This window comes from Talpa occidentalis, unplaced genomic scaffold (assembly GCF_014898055.3).
Source record: "Talpa occidentalis isolate TD23 unplaced genomic scaffold, MPIMG_talOcc4v2.1 talOcc4.5, whole genome shotgun sequence".
Taxonomy (NCBI): Eukaryota; Metazoa; Chordata; class Mammalia; order Eulipotyphla; family Talpidae; genus Talpa; species Talpa occidentalis.
The window spans coordinates 8,964,216-8,973,714 of NW_023604861.1; positions in this window are offsets into that span (position 1 = coordinate 8,964,216).

The window sequence follows — 9,499 nt, forward strand, 5'->3', positions numbered from 1 at the left end:
AGGCATCTCAAATGTACTGTGCAGGGAAATCCCCCAGGGATCTTGTTAAGGTGTACATTCTATCTCAGTGGTCCTTTGGTGGATACTGATATTCTGCTTTGCTAACAAGCTCCCAGGTGATGCAGAAGTGGCTGGTCCATGGACTACTCTTTGAGTAGCAAAACTTTATAGATGTTCACTTTAAAGCACTTTTTACAGGATACGGTGATGCTTTTGGTTTATTACTTAATATTGTCTTGATCAGTTGGTCAGCATCAGAAATCATCATTACCTGTCCAGGATCTGACCTAGTGTGTGCCTGGTACAGGAGAAGAGATTCTCTATAATAAATAGCATTGGATTAATGAACTGATCAATAAAATGTATTAGGGACCCATGCTGGAAGCTGGACTTTTTGATTTTTCTTTTTTTCTTTTTCTCTTTTCTCCTTGTTTTCCCTTCTCCCTTCGCCCCTCCTCTCTCATCTTTCTCCTTCTGTAACTTAATATTGAAAGTTTTGAAACTTTGGAAAAAACCTTAGTGATTATTGAAGTTATGATATACAAAGTAGGAAGGAAAATGATTGGAGAAACCAAGCAGAAAAAGTGTCAAGAAGAATATCAACTATGTCAGAATAAAAGAGGTTGCCCGAGGAATGAAAAGAAAAGGCACCACCCTTGGATTTGTTCAATGTAAGTTGTTAATTTCCTTCTACAGGTTGATGAATTCAGGATCTACAACTCCAGCCCTTTTTCTTGACATCTAAGCCCAATTCTTCATTTAAACATACCAATGACAACTCACCTTCACCTTGTCTCAAATTAAAATCATTTTTCATTCTACTGAAATACACTTCTTTTATATTTCCCACTGAAATGAATGGGACCTCCATCTTTGAGGCATGCTCTTTCTCTGTTGACATCCCAACACTCCCAAGTCCTATATATTCCTGTCTCAAATCCGCTTCTCTTCATCTTCACTGCTGTGTCCCTAATTCATATCCCTACCACCTATTATCTATCCTTTGCTTTTAGGTCTTCCTATGTTCCTCTCACTTTTCACTTATTCATCACATCACCGTCAAACTGATGTTTGAAAAGCACAAATGCTATCATGCCATTATCTGCATGAGTCATTCAGTCATACCACCACAATCTTCAGGATAAATGTCTTGTGTATAAATGTCCCCAGTATATTCTGTTATCACTCCTCTTGAAATCGCTTCCCTCCTACTTCACGATCAGTATTACTAAACAAATTGTCAACCTTATAATGTGTTAGGTTCATTCTAACGTAGAATCTGGACTCCTTCTGCAGAAAACATCTTTTATTTTTTTCCCACCCATCTAACATCTTCCCACCCAGCAATACTCAATGTATATACCACCTCTTCCAGGAAGTCTCCCCTGACCAGCACAACTTCCCCAGCATCTTGACATTTTGTTCATTATCGCAGTCATTACAGCCTTCTTGTTTCTATATGTCCCTAGTCTCTATGAGAGAAGTGGCCATGTATTTCTTGCTCATCAACTTATCCTCAGTACCTACCACATGTAGTAATATAATAGCAGATGCTTATTAAATAGTTATGTGGTTAAATGGATAAATGAGAATAGTACTGGCAATAAAGTGGCAAAGACAAACGAGGGCTCAACCAATGCACGGATAGTGAAGCCACAGAGATGATGTCATCTACATATTTTTTAAAAATGAAAGTTAGACTGGAGAAGGGAAAGAAGAAATAATATAAAAGCCAAAAAGGCACAAAACAGTCACAAGCACATCTCCTTTGCTGGGTCTGCTAACGTTAGCAAGCTCACAGTCAAGAGGTATTAATCTCTGATGATGTTTGAAATGGAGGTGATTTCCATAGAAACAAAGTCTACCTTTGAGTGGAAAAAAAGATAGGCATCCGGGAACAGATGGAAATGTTGACTTTTCAGGAGAGAGCATAAAAGGAGAAGGTTGTTCACAACATGGGAGAAAGGAGACAGGAAGGCAAGTTGCAGATGGGCCTGGTCTGTGATAATTCAATCTCTCTCAATATGGCATCTCTATCCTATACTCGCTCACTTAGCCCTTGGGTATATACTGCTGTTTACTCTCCTCTAGTTGTTTTATGTGTAAACCTATTGAGTCCCTGGAGAGCAGAGGGCCTTGCAACCTCCACAGCACCTAGTACGGAGCTGAGAGGAATTAATTTTGCGTGATGGATTTTTATTTAGTATTCTAGAGAAAAGTTGCATACTTTAGAAAAGACTGGTAGTTTTTTTTTTCTTTTAATGTGTGGGTTGTTGAAAACGCAGCAGGGAATAGAAAATTGGTTTTATAATTGTCAGAAAAAAGTTCTAGTGTTTTCAACTGTATCTATCACAAGAAAGGTCAACTGGTTCTTAAATTTCTTGTAATGGGTTCAGGGGCGAAAGACTCTGGGTAAAAATAGGACTAACATTTTCTGGATTATGAAAAATAGAATGAAATAAATTGCATAGAGCATGTAAATGCAATAATGTCTGAGAAACCCTTTGCACAGATCATGACATGTAATATGTTTGGTGCTACTATTACTACTATTGCTGTTGCCGTCACCAACATTCTTAGGTTCTAGAATTCTCTTGAGATTTCACTGAAGAGGGATGATTATTGTGCTAAAATAATGTGGTAATGGACTATGGCAGAAATTTCTAAATTTTCTTGGTCCGTGGTGCTCTTGATGAGCAATCATTTATTTCCTCATGCTGCTAAGCTAAAAGAAATACGTAATGTTCCATTTATTAAGCAACTCAGTCCTAGTAACCTAGTAAGTGATTATATTTTAACAATCTCATAGCTCTTTGAAAAGTTAATACAAAAAATTTTGAAAGAAAAAAAACCAGTATTTTTATTTCATTCTTAAATAACCCCAATCACTTATTAATGGACAGGCAGTGCCTAGCGGGCACTGCATATGATTCTCAAAGCTTGAAATCACATTGGAAGCACAACTCCCAACCACCATTTCCTGTTCCACATTGATTTTTTGTGTGGTACTTGCCTTTTGCCTTGGCAACTGCTGAAAGTCCAACTTTGCAAAGATATATGATATCCTTGAAAGGAATGCAGTGTGGCTCTAATAATGAAAGTGAATCACCTTGAATTAGTAGTTGCACAATGTTACATAAGTGTGAGGATTGTCATATCTTCCCTGGAAATGAAAAATATCCCATGGTACCCCCTGTGAGCTCACTGTACATTCCTGGGGTGCTTTAGAGCTCAGTTTGTGAACCACGACACTCACGCGAAGGTCCTGACAGACTGCCCACCTTCAGCTGTCCCATGGCTTTTTTCTGGAGTGATCGTTGCATCAGGCCGCCTCTCCTGAGATCCAAGGGCATTTGAAGTTGCAGAGGGCAAGTCAGGTCAGTTGCAGAGACAGGTAACCCGACATTTACAACCCTGAACAGGTCATCTGAAAACAAGTCTTTGAGATATGGGTGAAGACGAAGGTTCTCCAGAATTTCAGTTAGTTGTGGTTGTGGTTCAAAAGAGAAGAACATGACGAGACAAGCAGGGTGTGGATTCTGTCAGTATCGATGGGAGAGGGAACCTGCCAGTGACCATTAGCCTTTCCAAAGAGAGAATTCTGAAGTAAGTGCATTATTTTTGTTAAAGATAGATGTATTTTCTACAGCCCACCCTCGCTGGTCTTCTAGGCTTATTGGGGATGACCATGTAGCCCCACACTTACTCTTTCTTCACTATCGTTTGACCTTCACCTGTAGTAGAGGATGGATACTCTGACCCCATCTCTACCTCTTTCTATTAAAATGGTGTTCTCTTAGAGAAGAGAAGCCTCCAGGCCTGAAATGCCAGGGGAGAATGGCACACTCTCCTGTTGGATCACTAGAAAGGTTTTGCCAACCTTTCCCTTCTGTCCATCTTCTGGCTGAGCGGTCATGCTGTACAGGGGTCCAGTTGCAGTGGGATGACAGAAGAACTACTCACATGCTCTACTTCTCTTTTTCCATAACACCTACCACCTTTTGTCTTAATACATTTTTGATGCTTATTGTTGGTGGTTCATTTCCTCCACTAGAACGTAAGCACCCCAGATGCAGGGGTCTTTATCTGTTTTGGTCACTGATATATTCCAAGTGCATATTACAGGAGCTGGCACATGGGACTGATGATTATGAATGAATAAAAGATTGGAGGACTGAAACACAGTACAGGCTAAGTAGGAAACCATGTTTGAGACACAAGTTCAAGAGTCCATGCTAGAGTGCTACTTCCTAAGCAGCTTCCAAGGTCATTAGGTCACCAGATGCCCAGGTGGAAACTGGGGAACAGTCAAAGTCATGGATCAAGAAGGCCACTTGGGTGCTTCCTGCCAGTGAGTACAGTTGCAAAGTCAGGATTTTATCATTTCTTTGGTGTCCGATGTGCAGCCAGACCCTATAAAGTTTCTTTATTTCTACTGGCTTACCATGAACTCAAAAAGGCACGTGGAAAAAGGAAAGTCCAGGAGAAGACCAAGAGGCAGGGCATGGCCATCTTGGGCTCTTGCCCATATCTCTTTCTTTCTTTCTTTTTGAAAATTCAATAGGTAGCTTACTTTATTTTTGAAACAAAACAAAATGAAAAAGCAGGAACAAAATGCCCACCCTCTATCCCTGAAACCTCCCCTCCTCCCAGAAAGGGTCTCTAATGGAATGAGCAAACCTCCTTTTCAAAAGGTTCAGAAGTGGGTGGGTCTGAGGAAACAGACCTGGAAGAGCTCATGGGTGAGTCTCTGGGACAGTGGGAAGATATGAGTTCACGGGCTAGAGAAGACACTGTCATTCCAAGGGAAAGGATTGGCTGCAGTGGGAAACAAATGAAGTACAGCAGGGGTGTTAGTGCAACTTTGATTTACAAGTTTGCATTTAAAAAATAATGGAACTCGTTGTGACTTATTATAATACAAACTGCTTGATAAGACTCTTTTCAATGTTCTCATTCCCATCACCCGATCGCTTGGCTTTTAACCAATTTTCAGCAAACACCTACAGAGGTTTCCTACTGAGCCACCTACATAGTCTGTGTGGGATTTAGCAGATACTTGCTATCTATTGGTGCTGACTGAGCCATGCAAGATACAAAGATGAGTGAGCCACAGACCTGACCCTGGTCTTTTAAGACTGGAGCTTAAAACTTACGCAATGGACTAAGAAGGCAGGATATAGATACACAATGGAATATTATGCAGCTTTAAAAAAGACAAGATAGCACCATTTGCAACAACATAGATCAGACTAGAGGAGAAGGATGCAAAATGAAATAATGCACAGAATGATTTCACACATTCTTTGGTAGAGGAACACGGGTGGAATAGTGGTGGTAGGTATGGTGTGGTAACAGACCTCTGAAGAGGTGTGATCCTCCACCTCTCAATCATATACAGTATTGCACACCTCAATAAACCTCAATGTTAACTCAAAAAATTAAAAAATAAAATAAATGAAACCACAAGGAAATAAGAAAAAATTGCATAGTGGTGCTCCGAGGGAGATCTATGGACACCAGGATCCAGATGTTTCCAGAGAAAAGGACCCACAGTCAAGCACATTTAGGAAATGTTGTAATAACCAATTGTAAGCAATTATAACCAAATGTTGTCATAACTAAATAAATATGTACTTCCACCAAAGGGCTGCCCAGAGTTCTTATTCTGGGAATGTGTTTTGTGCATTTTGCCATGTTTGAGAATTTATCTTACCACCAGGTACTTTAATTCAAAACATCTAACTAGTACAGTTTGGGAAGGGGGGGATCTATTTTGGGAAACTCTGACCCAGATAAATCATTGCTTTTCTTTCCCATGCTTTGGGCCAGTTCCATATCTGCTTACCTCTTTCACTCAACATCTTTTATATGATGGTTCAGCTTCTTTTATCAAGGCCTTCAATTTTGTCAATACCTTGGGAGGCATCTATCAAGCCACTTCCTATTCATTTCTCAAAACCAGCTTACCTGGAAGGCACAGTGGCTCCAGGATCTCCTGGCTGGACCTGACCTCAGTGGCCTTCTCAGTCAGACCAGGCAGACCGTTTGCCCAGGTTTTCTGGCCAGCAGAGGGCCCCTGGTGGCTGCTCAGTGACCTCTGGGCACAGCTGCCCTTCCAAATCTGATCCTTGCCTAAACCGTATGCTCCAACAAAAATATAAATTTCTGAAAAATCTCTTTCCTTTATCCAAGGCTGCCATGACTAGCACTTCTCAGGAATTCCCCAAGTACTGGGGGTTACCGGAGAGGCAGACACCACTTTCACAAAACACATACCTAACAATTACTATGTGTGGAGTACAGCGTTATGAAATACCCCAGTCTTGCAGATGCAAACACTTACCTGGGCAATTGTGTAACCTGTCACAGCCACGCCAGTCAGTGGCAGAGCCCATTCACCCCAGGCAGCCTGGCTTCGGGTCTGTTTTCTTTACCACAACACAACACTGGCTGTAAATATAACAGAAAAGTTACAGAGTGAATTAGAAGGTGTCGGGTATTATGGAAAAGGAAAGAGAAAGCAGAATTTGGCGAGAGCAGCCAACAGTCTGAAGCGGGGCTGCTTGTGTCGTGTGGGTGGGACAGGCCGCACCAAGAAGGCCCTCAGCAGAGGCGCGAGGAGGTGAGGACATGTGTCCTGGGATGTCGCGAGAAGGCTGTTCCAAACACAAGATGCAAACTCCAGCGCAGACCCAGGAAGACATCTATGTGGTGGGGCTGGAATATCCAACCTGCCATTTGCTTGCAGCTGAGCTCCATTCCTTGCGTCTTCCTCTTTTTTGAATTGAATTTTTATTATTTGAGGCAATACTGGTTTGCAGCATTCTATAGGATTCAGGGGTGCAGCGTTGTCACGTGACATTACACATGCAACCAAAAGCCTGGTGTCCATTTTCCAGCAGCCCCTGAGTCCCTGTAGCTGGTCTCCTTGTCGCTTTCATGCCTGGGAGACGCCATTTTGCGCTTGAGTCTAAGAGTTTGTTTTTGTTCTGTTAGCTTGTTCGTTTATTTTCTTACTTTATCTTTCACATAGAAGTGAAAACACACAGTATTTGTCTTTGATAGTATTTCTCGTATTTCTCAGCCATGCCCTGCTCTCTGCACTGATCGTATAAGCCATTATTCAAGTGCAGATCAGTCAGCAGCCCTAACAGTGACTTCTTTTTGTCTCCAAACCCAGTACTTTACTGTGTCAACAACCCTAACACTACAGGGTTTTCTTTGCTCTTCTAGATGCTTCCTTGCCTCCCTTTCCACTAAATTCAAAATACTGCCCTCTCTTTCTTAGGTTGACTCATTCAGTTATCTCAATCTGATACCCATTGAGATCTCAGGATATATTCTTAATAAATTAAAATTTCAAACATCTACAAATTGTCCTGAATTTTCTTCCAAAGATGCGTGCTATGTTCTGTAACAATTTATTTATCTTTATTTTTAAAATAATTTGTGCAAAGAGGAAGCATCTGGCTTTGTTTTATCTGCTACAGAAAAGGGATCGTGTCATGGATGTAGTCTTTACCAGAAATGGGCAATTATTTAGTCTTCCATCTGGATTAGAGAGAAAAACAGGTTCACCTTAGCAACAGTGTTCTGATGCTGAAGTCATCACCTTACATCATTTTGGTCTCATGTCACTGTGTTCTTTCTCTAAAGTCTCAAACCTTTCAAATCTCAAAGCTTTATAGATCTCTGCATTTAAAGGGCTTAATGAAAAAGAAAGAAATAACCATATTTAAATATCCACTGAGTCATTACAGTCTTGAACTCTGGGGGCAGGTCTCTCTTCTAAAGCAAAACAAAATGAGAATTGTTCTTTTTCAACTCACTCCAATTTTTGCTCCAGCTTTGCCGGCTGCCTTGTGTCTCCCAGGCTGATGTCCACACACTCCCTCTCATGCCCCAAACCCAGGCAGCATCAGTCTCTCCAACAGATCTGATCACTTACAAATGTAAATTTTTTTATTTTGCCAAGCAGCCCAGTCTGGGACGATGATGATGAGATCACAATCAAAGATCCTAGAACTGGAAGAAATCTTACAATTCATCCAAATTCCAGTCCTTTAATGCAGGCCAGGAAACAGAAACACAAGCTTTGGCTTTTATTAAAGACAGAAAAGATTTTAACCCTCTGGAAGCTGTCATTCTTGGTTCTAGAAAATTTCAGTGAGGATTCTCACTGGGTGTCAGATCAGATGTTACGCCCCCCCAATCACTGCCTCCCTCTCACCCCTCAGTCTCCTGCATGCACAACAATTTCAGACACCCAACTTGCTGAATCACAGCAGCCAGAAATCCTTCCTGCACCAGAATTGGATGGAGACTTCTCCACTTAGAAGTTTAAATATTGGCTTTGGTCTCAAAAGAAGCGACATTTAAAAATTCACAGTTGTGTAGAATCAGTTAAGTTATATTTATTTATAGTAATAAACATTTGTATATATTGACAGGAAAAATTCCCATCAATGAAAAGAAAACTATCCACATACACGATACTTTGGCAAAACCAGGCTCTCAGCTTTCAAAACCACAAGCTATACTGTAAAGACAAAGCCTTCCCCCATGAGCTTTCGTCACACAAAAGTCATTTTAAATGTTCTCAATTTGCTGAGTCCCTGTCTGGGACGCACAGATGACATTTTTAATCTATTTTAATCTTAAAGTTATTTTTAACACAATTAAGCATTTATAACTTTGCTTTATATATATATATATGTATGATTTGAATTATATAATATCACTGAGCTAATAGCTTGGACCACACTTTTAAAAAATCCTCTATAATCAAGATTTCACAATTAAAGATAATAAAGAAATTGCCTTTTGGTTAGAAATAAATATCTTCCTCTTGAAGAAATGTTTAATATTGAAAATAAGCAAACTAAAGGATCCCCAAATTTCTAGAAAAGTGTAGATTTTACCAAATGGGCAATTAGAACACATTTTTCAGACTGAATCAACTAATAAGTACTTATTGCCCTAATTAGACTGACACCTAAATACAGATTCTATCTTTGTTCTTGGAAGAGACAAAAGGGCTGCCTAATTTATCTTTAAGTCTTCAATATTGAAAAGATTATTATTAAGCATTCATGGCACACGCTCCTTTGAAAAGCACTTTAGAGTAATTTATCACTCCACATTCATCTTCAACCTTGCAGGTCGTTTTCTTCCACTTCATTTTAGAAGTAGAGAAACTGAGGTACAGAAGGTGGAGGACTCCACCTACAGAGCCTACGGCTAGGGGTGAGTGTCAGAACCAGATTCTGTGTACAATTTAGACTTCTTCATGGCAAAGACTCAGACACAGTCGAACCCTGAACTTGAGCAAATATACTCCATTGCCATGTTTTGACAGGGAGTTGGCAAGTGAAAAGCTGGTGGATCCTCTTGTTCACACAGGGTAAAATAACAAGGGAAAAGAATTTTGTCTTGGGCCTCCCCAGTGGCGCAGCGGTTGAGCACTGGGTTGCAAAGCTGCTCGCAGCCTCTACAG